Consider the following 14,529-nt stretch of genomic DNA (forward strand, 5'->3'; position numbering starts at 1 on the left):
CATGTCATATCACCAACAATATGTGAGGACGCCTGAGGGAAGCGTTCTGTGCTTTGCCCCCGGGTGTCACAAGCTGTGTTGCGTGAGGATAACGGTGACGATTGCAACAGCCCCAGCAGGCACCTCAGCAGCCAGGAGGGACGAGGAGCAACCCCACCATGCCCGTGGGTCACTGGCTGATTGGCCAAGGGCAGAGGCGGCAGCAGGAGGAAGCCCAGCTCCCACCCACCAGCAGCGGGATAAAACCCTCACGTTTAGGGCAAAGCAGCACTCTCTGGCCGCAGGGGCACGTGGACACGAGGGATTCCTCTTGGCTCTCTTTGTGCCTGAGCACCAGGACCTGCATCAGGTAGGTGCACACCTCAGAACTCTTCTGAAGAAAAATGCTGAGAAAATATCTTTTTCCTGTAGCTGGATGTAGTTCCTATTTGGTTTCCCTAAAGTTGTGCCCAGGCTGCTGCAGCACCACCTGGGCTTCTCCCCCAGGTCCTTGTCACCTTGGTTTGTCTTCTCTGCAGCAGCCCCGTGAAGACCTGCTCTGGGCATCAGCCATGAAGATCCTGTTCCTGCTCTTCCCCTTCTTCCTCCTCTTTCTCCAGGGCGCTGCAGGTGAGAGGGGAAGGAGGGAGATGGGCTGAGGTGTGGACAGCAGCGTCCTTCAGAGGGACCTTTTGTCCTGTGCAGGGATGGGAAAGAGCCCAAGGGGGATGTTGGCTTGGTGCAATGGCGGGCACACAAAGTGGTTTTGTTTTGACCCCCAGTACAGTTTCCCTAAGCCCCCTTCTTTCGAGCCATGACACCTTTGAGGACTGGGTAAGGACTTTCCATCTGAGGTCCCTCAAGCTCATGGAGCAGCAGGGATTGGGCTGTGGGCTGTGATGAGTGCCCCACTTGCCAGATCCAGTGGTCCAGGCAGAGCTGGACATGCAGCTGGGCAGCCAGCACGCCTCTCCCTTGGTCTTCTTGCTGGTCCTCCTCCCTCTCTGCTCTTGTGTGCACCTGTAGGGGTGTGAAAGAGCCCTTCTGGGTGAGACACCTTGTGTTGGAAGACCTACATACGCCAAGCTTAAAGATGATGAGCCCAGATGCTGGCCTGGAGTGCATGGAGAGTGTCAGTGCACACACTCTGCAAGCACTCACAACTCACCCAAATCATCACCTCAACTGTTTTTGTGTCTGTGATTCTCCCTGGCTCCAGGAAGCCACCAAGCATGCAGACGAAGAGGGGGAATCTGTACCTTTGGGAGATGCCGCTTCCCCACGAGACCTGTTGGGAGATGTTCAACTCTAGCTCCCTGCTGCAGGAGGTAAGGTCTGGGTTCCTGGCTGAGGAAAGGAATTCCTCCTTTTTCCATTGAAATGGTTGTTATAGAACTCTTTCTAGTCAATACCTGGTAAAAACTCTGCTGCATTTATGCTCTGTGGGAGAGTCCCAGGAAGGGAGGGAAGAGTTCTCATATATTTTAAACTATCTTTTTGGGGGTTGAAAAAGTTCCAGCTCCCAAGACCGATGTGTCATTCTTTTGCACCATGCATTTAGCTTTCATAACAGAGGAGGTGGGAGCAACTGGGAGCACGGGAGAAGGAAATTGCAAACCAGTGTCATGCTTTCTGCTTCCTTCTTACAGTACATGGGGTTGATGCCCTGAATGCTGTGAGCAGGATGTCCCCCTCGCCTCTCGCTCCTGGAAACGGCTCCTGATGTCCTCTTCCCATTCCCATCCCCACAGTCTCCCCGTGCAGTGCCTGTGAGAGTCACAGCACTGCTCCTGCTGGCTGCAATGGCACCCGTGTGCTGGAGACATCCTGCCCCAGGCCTGCTGTGGTTTGGCCAGAGGCTGCTTTTCCCCGCTCAAATAAAGACGTGCAGTTTGGCATTGCAGCTGCTGGGAAGCGTGAGCGTGTCCTTGTGCCAGAGGGTGCCCAGGGCTGCTGTTCCCCACCAGCGCAGTGGGGACGCCGGGGCTGGCAGTCCCTGCAGGGCCAGGCTGTTTGCTGGGGGTGAGGAACAGGAGGGCGAGCGGGAGCCCTGAGCTGGTGCTGCTGGGCACAGAAGTTGCTTGTCCCGGGCAGTCATGGGTGACAGCAGTGCTGGCTATGTGCAGAGGGCTGTGCCTTGTTGAGCATGGCCAGGGCTGCCCACCCAACCTGTTCTGGTGGCCCCGTGTTCCTCCTTATCCTGCCACAGCACCCTGGAGCCCTGCCTGCTAGGGGCTGTGCTGGGAGCTGGGCTGTGCTCTCCCAGTGCTGTGAGTTAGAGCTCTTCTGACACTGTAGAAATGAGAAAGAAAATGATGAATATTGACCATGATCACAGAATCCCTGAATATCCTGAGTAAAAAGGGACCAACAAGGACCATTGAGTCCAAATACTGGCTACACAGAGCAACACCCAAAACCAATCCCAATGTATGAGAGCATTGTCCCAAGACTTCTTGGACTCTATTAGGCTTGGCAACCGCAGGATCCTGTGCCAGTGTCGAAACACCTCTGGGTGCAGAACCTTTCCCTCTACCCCAGCCTGACCCTGCCCTGTCCCAGCTCCATGCCGTCCCCTCGGGTCCTGTCGCTGTCCCCAGAGAGCAGAGCTCAGCGCCTGCCCCTCCGCTCCCCTCCTGAGGGAGCTGCAGGCCGCCATGAGGCCTCCCCTCGGCCTGCTCTGCTCTGGGCTGAACAAACCAAGGGGCCTCAGCTGCTCCTCACATGCCTTCCCCTCCAGACTCTTTGCCACGTTCATAGCACTCCTTTGGGCACTCTCCAATAGATTTATGCCCTTCTGACACAGAGGAGCCCCAAACAGCCCCCAGTGCCCAAGGTGGGGTGGCAGCAGGCAGAGCAGAGCAGGACAATCCCTTCCCTCGACTGGCTACAGTGCCGGGCCTCACGTTCCCTCATGGCATCTGCAACAAAAGTCCTGTGAAGAGCGGCCGAGGGCATAGGGCTGTTTGGTCTGGGGAAGAGGAGGCTCAGGGCAGACCTTATTGCTCTCTGCAACTGCCTGAAAGGAAGGGGTGGGGAGCTGGGGTTCGGCCTCTTCTCACAGGTAACCAGAGATAGGACCGGAGGGAATGGCCTCAAGTTGTGCCAGGGGAGGTTCAGGTTGGAAATGAGGAGACATTTCTGCTCAGAAAGAGCAGTCAGGCGTTGGGACGGGTTGCGCAGGGTTGTGGCGGAGTCACCGTCCCTGGGGGTGTTCAAGGAGAGCTTGGATGTGGTGCTTGGGGACATGGTTCAGTGAGTGACATTGGTGGTTGGGGACATGGTTGGACCAGATGATCTTGAAGGGTTTTTCCAACCTAAATGATTCAACAATTCCATGTCATAATGGAGGCACAACCAGTGTCACTCATTACCTCAGCTCTGGCCACCAGCAGGTCCCTTTTGGAATCGGCTGGAGCCGGCTCTTGGTTGACATGGGGCAGCTCTGGGAATCGTCTCTCAGAGCCCAGTCCTGCATCCCCATCCCCCCCAGCCCTTGCCACAGGATCTGAAGAAGTCGTATCACCAGGAATATCAGAGAACGCCTGAGGGAAGCCCTCTTCTCCTTGCAAGGTGCCCGTGCTGCCATTGCCCTCCGGACACCGCAGGCTGCATGCCTGCTCTGCCCCCGGGTGTCACAAGCTGTGTTGCGTGAGGATAACGTTAACAATTGCAACAGCCCCAGCAGGCACCCCAACAGCCAGGAGGGACGAGGAGCAACCCCACCATGCCCATGGGTCACTGGCTGATTGGCCAAGGGCAGAGGCGGCAGCAGGAGGAAGCCCAGCTCCCACCCACCAGCAGCAGGATAAAACCCTCATGCTTAGGGCAAAGAAGCACTTTCTGGCCACAGGGGCACGTGGACACGAGGGATTCCTCTTGGCTCTCTTTGTGCCTGAGCACCAGGACCTGCATCAGGTAGGTGCACACCTCAGAACTCTTCTGAAGAAAAATGCTGAGAAAACATCTTTTTCCTGTAGCTGGATGTAGTTCCTCTTTGTTTTCCCCAAAGTTGTGCCCAGGCTGCTGCAGCACCACCTGGGCTTCTCCCCCAGGTCCTTGTCACCTTGGTTTGTCTTCTCTGCTGCAGCCCCGTGAAGACCTGCTCCGGGCACCAGCCATGAAGATCCTGTTCCTGCTCTTCCCCTTCTTCCTCCTCTTTCTCCAGGGCACTGCAGGTGAGAGGGGAAGGAGGGAGATGGGCTGAGGTGTGGACAGCAGCGTCCTTCAGAGGGACCTTTTGTCCTGTGCAGGGATGGGAGAGAGCCCAAGGGGGATGTTGGCTTGGTGCAATGGCTGGCACACAAAGTGGTTTTGTTTTGAACCCCCCCACAGTTTCCCAAAGCCTCCTTGTCTCGAGCCTTTCCATGTGACTTTTGAAGATCTCTAAGCAGGCTGACTCCAGAACCTCTCTGGGAAGCTGTGCCAGTGCTCTGACCCCTGTTGGAATCATCTTTACAATGGCTTGCCGTGCATGTCTTTCTATTGGAACAGGAAATTCTCTCATCTGCAGAACAAGAGGGGGAATTTGTCGTTTTAGAAGGTGCCAGTTCGGTGAAAGACATATTGGGAGATGCTCATCTTTCCAAGCCTGCTGCAGCAGGTAAGGTCCATGGTTGACGGAACGGATTCCTCCTTTGTCCTTTGAAATAACTGTTACAGAACCCTTCCTACTCTACACCTAACCATCAGCATGTGCAGAATGTACTGTGCAGGAGAAGCCAGGAAACGAAGGGGATTGTGGGTTTGGATGTGTGGGTGCAGCCCTGTGTGTGGCTGAAGGACCCTAAGCTTAGCCAGCACCTCCCCATTCTGCTCAGACCCACAAGGCTTGCCCAGACTTTGCAGAGGACTCTTCCATGCTGGCAAAGGGTTAAGGTTGCCCCTTGGAGATGGTGAAGGACACGGTCCTGTTCTTGATGCTTCTGCAAAGACTCAGAGTCAGGGCTACCAGCACTAAGGAGGGCACAGTTCGAAGCCATCAGCAGTAAGGCCATGAGTTCGCCTCTGGGCATTTGACTCTCGAGTCTCAAGACTCGTTTGTCCTTGGAGGGGAGGTGGGAAAAAGACACAAGGGAGAAGTTTCAAGGAGGTGATAAGCTTTCTGCTTTCTCTGTACAGGATATTTGGTTGATGCCCTGAATGCTGTGAGCAGGATGTCTCCCTCGCTTTTCGCTCCTGGAAACAGCTCCTGACATCCTGTTCCATGGGCCTGCTGTGGTTTGGCCAGAGGCTGCTTTTCCCCGCTCGAATAAAGACGTGCAGTTTGGCATAGTAGCTGGTGGAAAGCGTGAGCATGTCCTTGTGCCAGACGGTGCCCAGGGCTGCTGTTCCCCACCAGCGCCGTGGGGAAGCCAGGGCTGGCAGTCCCTGTGGGGCCAGGCTGTTTGCTGCGGGTGAGGAAGGGGAGGGTGAGCGGGAGCCCTGTGCTGGTGCTGCTGGGCACTGGTGTCCCTTGTCCCAGGCAGCCATGGGTGACAGCACAAAGGTAGAAAGGCACCTGCAAGGACCATTGAGTCCAAATACTGGCTACACAGACCAACACCCAAAACCAATCCCGATGTCTGAGAGTATTGTCCCAAGACAATGGACTCTATTCTTGGAATCTAGTAGGCTTGGCAACCGCGGGATCCTGTGCCAGTGTCGAACCAACTCTGGGTGCAGATCCTTTCCCTCACCCCCTGCCTGACCCTGCCCTGTCCCAGCTCCATGCCGTCCCCTCGGGTCCTGTCGCTGTCCCCAGAGAGCAGAGCTCAGCGCCTGGCCCTCCGCTCCCCTCCTGAGGGAGCTGCAAGCGGCCATGAGGCCTCCCCTCGGCCTGCTCTGCTCTGGGCTGAACAAACCAAGGGGCCTCAGCTGATCCTCAAACGCCTTCCCCTCCAGACCCTTCACCACCTTCATGGCTCTCGTTTGGACACTCTCCAATAGGTTTGTGCCCTTCTGAGCCTGATACACCCCAAACTGCCCCCAGTGCTCGAGATGTAACAGCCACAGAAAGAGTAGCGCAGGACAATCCCTTCCGTCGACCGACTGCAGTGCTGTGCCTCATGTACCCCAAGTTATTTGGAACACAATTCCTGTGAGGAGTGGCTGAGGGCACTGGGGGTGTTTGGTCTGGGGAAGAGGAGGCTCAGGGCAGACCTTATTGCTCTCTGCAACTGCCTGAAAGGAAGGGGTGGGGAGTTGGGGGTTGGCCTCTTCTCACAAGTAACCAGTGATAGGACCAGAGGGAATGGCCACCAGCAGGTCCCTTTTGGCGTCGGCTGGAGCTGGCTCCTGGCTGACATGGGGCAGCTGAGTGGCTCTTCTCTCAGAGCCCAGCCCTGCATCCTCCTACTTCCAAATACTTACCACAGAATCCTACGACGTCCTCTTTACCAAGAATATGCGAGGACGCCTGAGGGAAGCCTTCTGTGCTGTGCCCCCGGGTGTCACAAGCTGTGTTGCGTGAGGATAATGGTGACGATTGCAACAGCCCCAGGAGGCACCTCAGCAGCCAGGAGGGATGAGGAGCAACCCCACCATGCCCATGGGTCACTGGCTGATTGGCCAAGGGCAGAGGCGGCAGCAGGAGGAAGCCCAGCTCCCACCCACCAGCAGCGGGATAAAACCCTCATGCTTAGGGCAAAGCAGCACTCTCTGGCCGCAGGGGCACGTGGACACGAGGGATTCCTCTTGGCTCTCTTTGTGCCTGAGCACCAGGACCTGCATCAGGTAGGTGCACACCTCAGAACTCTTCCAAAGAAAAAGACTGAGAAAATATTTTTTTCTTGTAGGCGCAGGTAGCCCCTAATGGGGTTCCCCAAAGTTGTGCCCAGGCTGCTGCAGCACCACCTGGGCTTCTCCCCGAGGTCCTTGTCACCTTGGTTTGTCTTCTCTGCAGCAGCCCCGTGAAGACCTGCTCTGGGCATCAGCCATGAAGATCCTGTTCCTGCTCCTGTCCTTCTTCCTCCTCTTTCTCCAGGGCACTGCAGGTGAGAGGGGAAGGAGGGAGATGGGCTGAGGTGTAGACCTGTGTCAATGTGGTCTTCCATGTCCGGGGGAGCAATGCCTTTTGTTGGAGTGATGCGAAGGTTAGCAGGGACTGATGAAAATAAGCCTTCTGAGTGTCTCTGCAAGAGGACATGGAAGTGGGGTGCAGAAAGATCTGAGGAAGAAAGGCCTGGCTTATTGTGTGGTCAGGAAGGGGTTTGGGTGCAGGTTGCAAGCCTGTGTCCATCTGCTCCTCTGATCTTGTCACTGCAAGAGCTCTCACCAGCACGGCTGAGCTTGGCACAGGCGCGTCTTTCAGAGGGATCTTCTGGCCTTTGGGAGAAAGCCCAAGGGGGATGTTGGCTTGGTGGAATGGCTGGTCCTGAAGGTGGTTTCATATTTGATCACAGCACAGTGTCCCAAAGACTCCTTGTCTAGAGCCTCTCCGTGTGCCTTTTGATGTTCTCTAAGCCTGTTGACTCCAGAACCCCTCTTGACAAGCCATCCCAGTGCTTTGAACTTTCTTGCAATTATCTCTAGAATGGCTTCTCTTTGCATGTCTTTCTATTGCAACAGGAAATGATATCCGATGCAGAATAGAAGGGGGACGTTGTCGTTATGGGGGCTGCCAGTTCGCTGAAAAACAGATTGGGAAATGTTTTCGTATCGTACCCTGTTGCAGCAGGTAAAGTCCATGGTTGACGAAACAAATTCCTGCTTTGTCCTTTGAAATAACTGTTACAGAACTCTTCCTACTCTACACCTAACCATCAGCATGTGCAGAATGTACTGTACAGGAGAAGCTAGGAAAGGAAGGGGATTGTGGGTTTGGATGTGTGGGTGCAGCCCTGTGTGGGGCTGAAGGACCCTAAGCTTAGCCAGCACCTCCCCATTCTGCTCAGCCCCACAAGGCTTGCCCAGACTTTGCAGAGGACTCTCCCATGCTGGCAAAGGGTTAAGGTTGCCCCTTGGAGATGGTGAAGGACACCGTCCTGTTCCTCATTCTTCTGCAAAGACTCAGAGTCAGGGCTACCAGCACTAAGGAGGGCACAGTTTGAAGCCATCAGCAGTAAGGCCATGAGTTCGCCTCTGGGCATTTGACTCTTGAGTCTCAAGACTTGTTTGTCCTTGGAGAGGAGGTGGGAGAGAGTGGGAGAGGGACAAAAGGGAGAAGTTTCAAGGAGGTGATAAGCTTTCTGTTTTCTCTGTACAGGATATGGGGTTGATGCCCTGAATGCTGTGAGCAGGATGTCCCCCTTGCTTCTCCCTCCTGGAAACAGCTCCTGATGTCCTGTTCCATGGGCCTGCTGTGGTTTGGCCAGAGGCTGCTTTTCCCTGCTCGAATAAAGGCGTGCAGTTTGGCATTGCAGCTGGTGGGAAGCGTGAGCGTGTCCTTGTGCCAGAGGGTGCCCAGGGCTGCTGTTCCCCACCAGCGCCGTGGGGACGCCGGGGCTGGCAGTCCCTGTGGGGCCAGGCTGTTTGCTGCGGGTTTGGATGGTGCTTTGTTTCCTGGGCAGCCATGGTCGCCAGCACAAAGGTAGAAAGGCATCCACAGAATCACAGAATTTCTAGGTTGGAAGAGACCTCAAGGTCATCGAGTCCAACCTCCAACCTAACGCTAACAGCCCTCCACTAAACCATATCCCTAAGCTCTACATCTAAACGTCTTTTAAAGACTTCCAGGGATGGTGACTCCACCACTTCCCTGGGCAGCCTGTTCCAGTGCCTCACAACCCTTTCAGTGAAGAAGTTCTTCCTAACATCTAACCTAAAACTCCCCTGGCTCAACTTAAGCCCATTCCCCCTCGTCCTGTCACCAGGCACGTGGGAGAACAGGCCAACCCCCACCTCGCTACAGCCTCCCTTGAGGTACCTATAGAGAGCGATAAGGTCGCCCCTGAGCCTCCTCTTCTCCAGGCTGAACAAGCCCAGCTCCCTCAGCCGCTCCTCGTAGGACTTCTTCTCCAGGCCCCTCACCAGCTTCGTCGCCCTTCTCTGAACCCGCTCAAGCACCTCGATGTCCTTCTTGTAGCGAGGGGCCCAAAACTGAACACAGTACTCGAGGTGCGGCCTCACCAGAGCTGAGTACAGGGGGACGATCACCTCCCTAGCCCTGCTGGTCACGCTGTTCCTGATACAAGCCAGGATGCCGTTGGCCTTCTTGGCCACCTGAGCACACTGCTGGCTCATATTCAGCCGACTATCAACCATCACTCCCAGGTCCTTCTCTGCCTGGCAGCTTTCCAACCATTCCTCTCCCAGCCTGTAGCTCTGCTTGGGGTTATTGCGCCCCAGGTGGAGGACCCAGCACTTGGCCTTGTTGAACTTCATGCAGTTGACCTCAGCCCATCAGTGCAGCCTATCCAGATCCTCCTGCAGAGCTTTCCTACCCTCAAGCAGATCGACACACGCACCTAACTTGGTGTCATCTGCGAACTTACTGAGGGTGCACTCGATGCCCTCGTCCAGATCATCGATGAAGATATTAAAGAGGACCGGCCCCAGCACCGAGCCCTGGGGGACGCCACTAGTGACTGGCCTCCAACTGGACTTGGCTCCATTCACCACGACTCTTTGGGCCCGGCTATCCAGCCAGTTTCTAACCCAACGAAGCGTGCGCCAGTCCAAGCCAAGAGCAGCCAGTTTCTTGAGGAGAATGCTGTGGGAGACGGTGTCAAAAGCCTTGCTGAAGTCAAGGTAGACCACATCCACAGCCTTTCCCTCATCCACCCAGCGCGTCACTCTGTCATAGAAGGAGATCAGGTTCGTCAGGCATGACCTGCCTTTCATAAAGCCATGCTGACTGGGCCTGATCGCCTGCTTCCCCTGCAAGTGCTGCATGATGGCTCTCAGGAGGATCTGCTCCATGAGCTTTCCTGGCACTGAGGTCAAACTGACAGGCCTGTAGTTTCCCGGGTCTGCCCTCCGGCCCTTCTTGTAGATGGGCGTCACGTTTGCTAGCCACCAGTCGATTGGGACCTCCCCTGATAGCCAGGACTGTTGATAAATGATGGATAGTGGCTTGGCCAGCTCCTCTGCCAGTTCCCTCAGTACCCTTGGGTGGATCCCATCCGGCCCCATCGACTTGTGCACATCTAAGTGCCGTAGCAGGTCACCAACCAGTTCTTCATGGATAATGAGGGCCACATCCTGCTCCCCATCCCCTTCCACCAGCTCAGGGTACTGAGTATCCAGAGAACAACCGGTATTGCCGCTAAAGACTGAGGCAAAGAAGGCATTGAGCACCTCCGCCTTTTCCTCATCTCTTGTAACTAAGTTTCCCCCCGCATCCAGTAAAGGATGGAGATTCTCCTTAGTCCTCCTTTTTGTGTTGATGTATTTATAGAAACGTTTTTTGTTATCTTTAACGGCAGTAGCCAGATTGAGCTCCAGATGAGCTTTGGCCTTCCTAATTTTGTCCCTGCACAGCCTCGCTACTTCTTTAAAGTCCTCCTTAGTGGCCTGCCCACTTTTCCAAAGCTTATAAACCCTCTTTTTCCTCCTAAGATCAAGCCACAATTCTCTGTTGAGCCAGGCCGGTCTTCTTCCCCGCCAGCTCGTCTTTGGGCACGTGGGGACAGACCGTTCCTGCGCCATTAAGACTTCCCTCTTGAAGAGCGCCCAGCCTTCCTGGACCCCTCTGCCCTTCAGAACCACCTCCCAAGGGACTCCACCAATTAGTGTCCTGAGCAGCTCAAAGTCAGCCCTTCGAAAGTCCAATACAGCGGTTTTACTGGTCCCCTTCCTGGCCTCGCCAAGAATAGTGAACTCCACCATTGCGTGGTCACTCTGCCCAAGACAGCTCCCGACGATCACGTCCTCCACCAGTCCTTCTCTGTTTGTGAAGAGAAGGTCTAGCGGGGCACCACCCCTGGTAGGTTCACTAACCAGCTGCGTCAGGAAGCTATCTTCCACGCTCTCCAGAAACCTCCTAGACTGCTTTCTCAGGGCTGTGTTGTGCTTCCAGGATATGTCAGGGAAGTTGAAGTCCCCCACGAGTACAAGAGCTGATGATTTTGCAACCTCTGTCAGCTGCCTGTAGAATTCCTCATCCGTCTTCTCATCCTGGTTCGGCGGTCTATAGCAGACCCCGACCAGGACACTAGCCTTGTTGTCCCTGCCGATCCTAACCCAAAGGGACTCGACCTTGTCATTCCCAACCTCGAGTTCTACAACCTCGAAAGACTCTCTAATATAGAGAGCCACACCACCACCCCTTCTATGCTGCCTGTCCCTTCTATAGAGCTTATAGCCAGGCATTGCAGCACTCCAGTCATGAGACTGGTCCCACCACGTCTCCGTGATGGCAACCAAGTCGTAGCCTGCCTGCCGCACGATGGCTTCCAGCTCCTCCTGTTTGTTACCCATGCTGCGTGCATTGGTGTAGATGCACTTCAGCTGGGCCATTGCCTTATCCTCCGGCCTTGCCATTGTTCCCCCTGGCACAGCCCCAACAATCCTAGCCTCAGCCCCATCCCCCTTCCTACCTAGTTTAAAGCCCTCTCAATGAGCCCTGCCAGTTCCTGGCCCAGGATCCTTTTTCCCCTAAAAGATAGGGACCCCTAAAAGATAGGACCATTGAGTCCAAATACTGGCTACACAGAGCAACACCCAAAACCAATCCCAATGTATGACAGCATTGTCCCAAGACTTCTTGGACTCTATTAGGCTTGGCAACCGTGGGATCCTGTGCCAGTGTCGAACCACCTCTGGGTGCAGAACCTTTCTCTCACCCCCAGCCTGACCCTGCCCTGTCCCAGCTCCATGCCGTCCCCTCGGGTCCTGTCGCTGTCCCCAGAGAGCAGAGCTCAGCGCCTGCCCCTCCGCTCCCCTCCTGAGGGAGCTGCAGGCCGCCATGAGGCCTCCCCTCGGCCTGCTCTGCTCTGGGCTGAACAAACCAAGGGGCCTCAGCTGCTCCTCACATGCCTTCCCCTCCAGACTCTTTGCCACGTTCATAGCACTCCTTTGGGCACTCTCCAATAGATTTATGCCCTTCTGACACAGAGGATCCACAAAATGTCTCCAGTGCCCAAGGTGAGGCAGCAGCAGGAAGAGCAGAGCAGGACAATCCCTTCCCTCAACTGGCATGCAGTGCCGGGCCTCACGTTCCCTCATGGCATTTGCAAAACAGTTCCTGGTTGGAACGGCTGAGGGCACTGGGGGTATTTGGGCTGGGGAAGAGTAAGCTCAGGGCAGACCTTATTGCTCTGTGCAACTGCCTGAAAGGAAGGTGCAGGGAGCTGGGGTTCGGCCTTTTCTCACAGGTAACCAGTGATAGCACCAGAGGGAATGGCCTCAAGTTGTGCCAGGGGAGGTTCAGGTTGGAAATGAGGAGACATTTCTGCTCAGAAAGAGCAGTCAGGCGTTGGGACGGGTTGCCCAGGGAGGTGGTGGATTCACCGTCCCTGGGGGTGTTCAAGAAGAGCTTGGACGTGGTGCTTGGGGACAGGGTTCAGTGAGTGACATTGGTGGTACAGGATGGATGGACCAGGTGATCTTGAAGGTCTTTTCCAACCCAAATGATTCAGTGATTCCCTGTTATGATGGAGGCACAACCAGTGTTGCTCGTCACCTCAGCTCTGGCCACCAGCAGGTCCCTTTTGGAGTCGGCTGGAGCTGGCTCTTGGCTGATGTGGGGCAGCTCTGGGAATCATCTCTCAGAGCCCAGCCGTTGCATCCCCATCCTTCCAAGCCCTTGCCACAGGATCTGAAGAAGTCGTATCACCAGGAATATCAGAGGACACCTGAGGGAAGCCCTCTTCTCCTTGCAGGGTGCCCATGCTGCTATTGCCCTCCAGACACGGCAGGCTGCATGCCTGCTCTGCCCCCGGGTGTCACAAGCTGTGTTGCGTGAGGATAACGGTGACGATTGCAACAGCCCCAGCAGGCACCCCAACAGCCAGGAGGGACGAGGAGCAACCCCACCATGCCCATGGGTCACTGGCTGATTGGCCAAGGGCAGAGGCGGCAGCAGGAGGAAGCCCAGCTCCCACCCACCAGCAGCGGGATAAAACCCTCACGTGTAGGGCAAAACAGCACTCTCTGGCTGCAGGGGCATGTGGACACGAGGGATTCCTCTTGGCTCTCATTGTGCCTGAGCACCAGGACCTGCATCAGGTAGGTGCAAACCTCAGAACTCTTCTGAAGGAAAACACTGAGAAAATATCTTTTTCCTGTAGCTGGATGTAGTTCCTCTTTGGTTTCCCCAGAGTTGTGCCCAGGCTTCTGCAGCACCACCTGGGGCACTCCCCCAGGTCCTTGTCACCTTGGTTTGTCTTCTCTGCAGCAGCCCCGTGAAGACCTGCTCTGGGCATCAGCCATGAAGATCCTGTTCCTGCTCTTCCCCTTCTTCCTCCTCTTTCTCCAAGGCACTGCAGGTGAGAGGGGAAGGAGGGAGATGGGCTGAGGTGTGGACATGTCGTCCTTCAGAGGGACCTTTTGTCCTGTGCAGGGATGGGAGAGAGCCCAAGGGGGATGTTGGCTTTATGGAATGGCTCGCACAGAAATTGTTTTGATACCCAGCACAGTGTCCCAAAGTCACCTTGTTTGAAGACTCTGCATGTGACTTTCAAAGATCTCTAAGCAGGCTGATTCTAGAACCTGTCTGGGAAGCTGTGCCAGTTCTCTGACCTGTGCTGCAATCATCTTTACAATGGCTTACCATGCATGTCTTTCTATTGGAAAAGGAAATTCTGTCCTCTGCAGAATAAGAGGGGGAAGGTGTCATGTGGGGAGCTGCCACTTCCCTGAAAGACATATTGGGAGATGTTCGGGTTTCCAAGCCTGCTGCATCAGGTAAGGTACCAGCTGAGGAAAGGGATTCCTCCTTCGTCCACTCAAAAGATTGTTACAGAACTCTTCCTAGGCCACACCTAACCATCAGCATCTGCCTAATGTAATGTGCAGGAGAGGCCCAGAAAGGATGGGCATTGTGGGTTTGGATGTGTGGGTGCAGCCCTGTGTGGGGCTGAAGGACCCTAAGCTTAGCCAGCACCGCCCCATTCTGCTCAGCCCCACAAGGCTTGCCCAGCCTTTGCAGAGGACTCTTCCATGCTGGCAAAGGGTTAAGGTTGCCCCTTGGACATGGTGAAGGACACAGTCCTGTTCTTGATGCTTCTGCAAAGACTCAGAGTCAGGGCTACCAGCACTAAGGAGGGCACAGTTCGAAGCCATCAGCAGTAAGGCCATGAGTTCGCCTCTGGGCATTTGACTCCCAAGTCTCAAGACTCATTTGTCCTTGGAGGGGAGGTGAGAGAGAGTGGGAGAGAGACAAAAGGCAGAAGTTTCAAGCTGGTGCCATTCTTCTGCTTTCTCTGTACAGGACATGGGGTTGATGCCCTGAATGCTGTGAGCAGGATGTCCCCCTCGCTTCTCGCTCCTGGAAACAGCTCCTGACATCCTGTTCCATGGGCCTGCTGTGGTTTGGCCAGAGGCTGCTTTTCCCTGCTCAAATAAAGGCGTGCAGTTTGGCATTGCAACTGGTGGGAAGCGTGAGCGTGTCCTTGTGCCAGAGGGTGCCCAGGGCTGCTGTTCCCCACAAGCGCAGTGGGGACGCCAGGACTGGCAGTCCCTGTGGGG

General features: G+C 55.4%; 3 long non-coding RNA genes across 3 annotated transcripts; all 3 read left to right on the top strand.

The window, feature by feature from the left end:
• Positions 1-218: 218 nt before the first annotated feature.
• On the top strand, positions 219-1,876 carry LOC309876566. Its single transcript, XR_014317199.1, has 4 exons — positions 219-349; positions 519-609; positions 1,199-1,307; positions 1,629-1,876. It is a non-coding gene; the product is annotated as an uncharacterized lncRNA (long non-coding RNA).
• A 1,976-nt stretch (positions 1,877-3,852) lies between these two features.
• Positions 3,853-5,223, top strand: LOC309876567. Its single transcript, XR_014317200.1, has 4 exons — positions 3,853-3,897; positions 4,070-4,157; positions 4,474-4,582; positions 5,101-5,223. It is a non-coding gene; the product is annotated as an uncharacterized lncRNA (long non-coding RNA).
• Positions 5,224-13,025: 7,802 nt separating this feature from the next.
• LOC309876570 lies at positions 13,026-14,394 on the top strand. The gene is made up of 4 exons (XR_014317203.1): positions 13,026-13,068; positions 13,238-13,328; positions 13,638-13,746; positions 14,273-14,394. It is a non-coding gene; the product is annotated as an uncharacterized lncRNA (long non-coding RNA).
• The last annotated feature ends 135 nt before the right edge of the window (positions 14,395-14,529 follow it).

The sequence above is a fragment of the Aythya marila genome, assembly GCF_965140915.1.
Source record: "Aythya marila genome assembly, chromosome: 3".
Taxonomy (NCBI): domain Eukaryota; kingdom Metazoa; phylum Chordata; class Aves; order Anseriformes; family Anatidae; genus Aythya; species Aythya marila.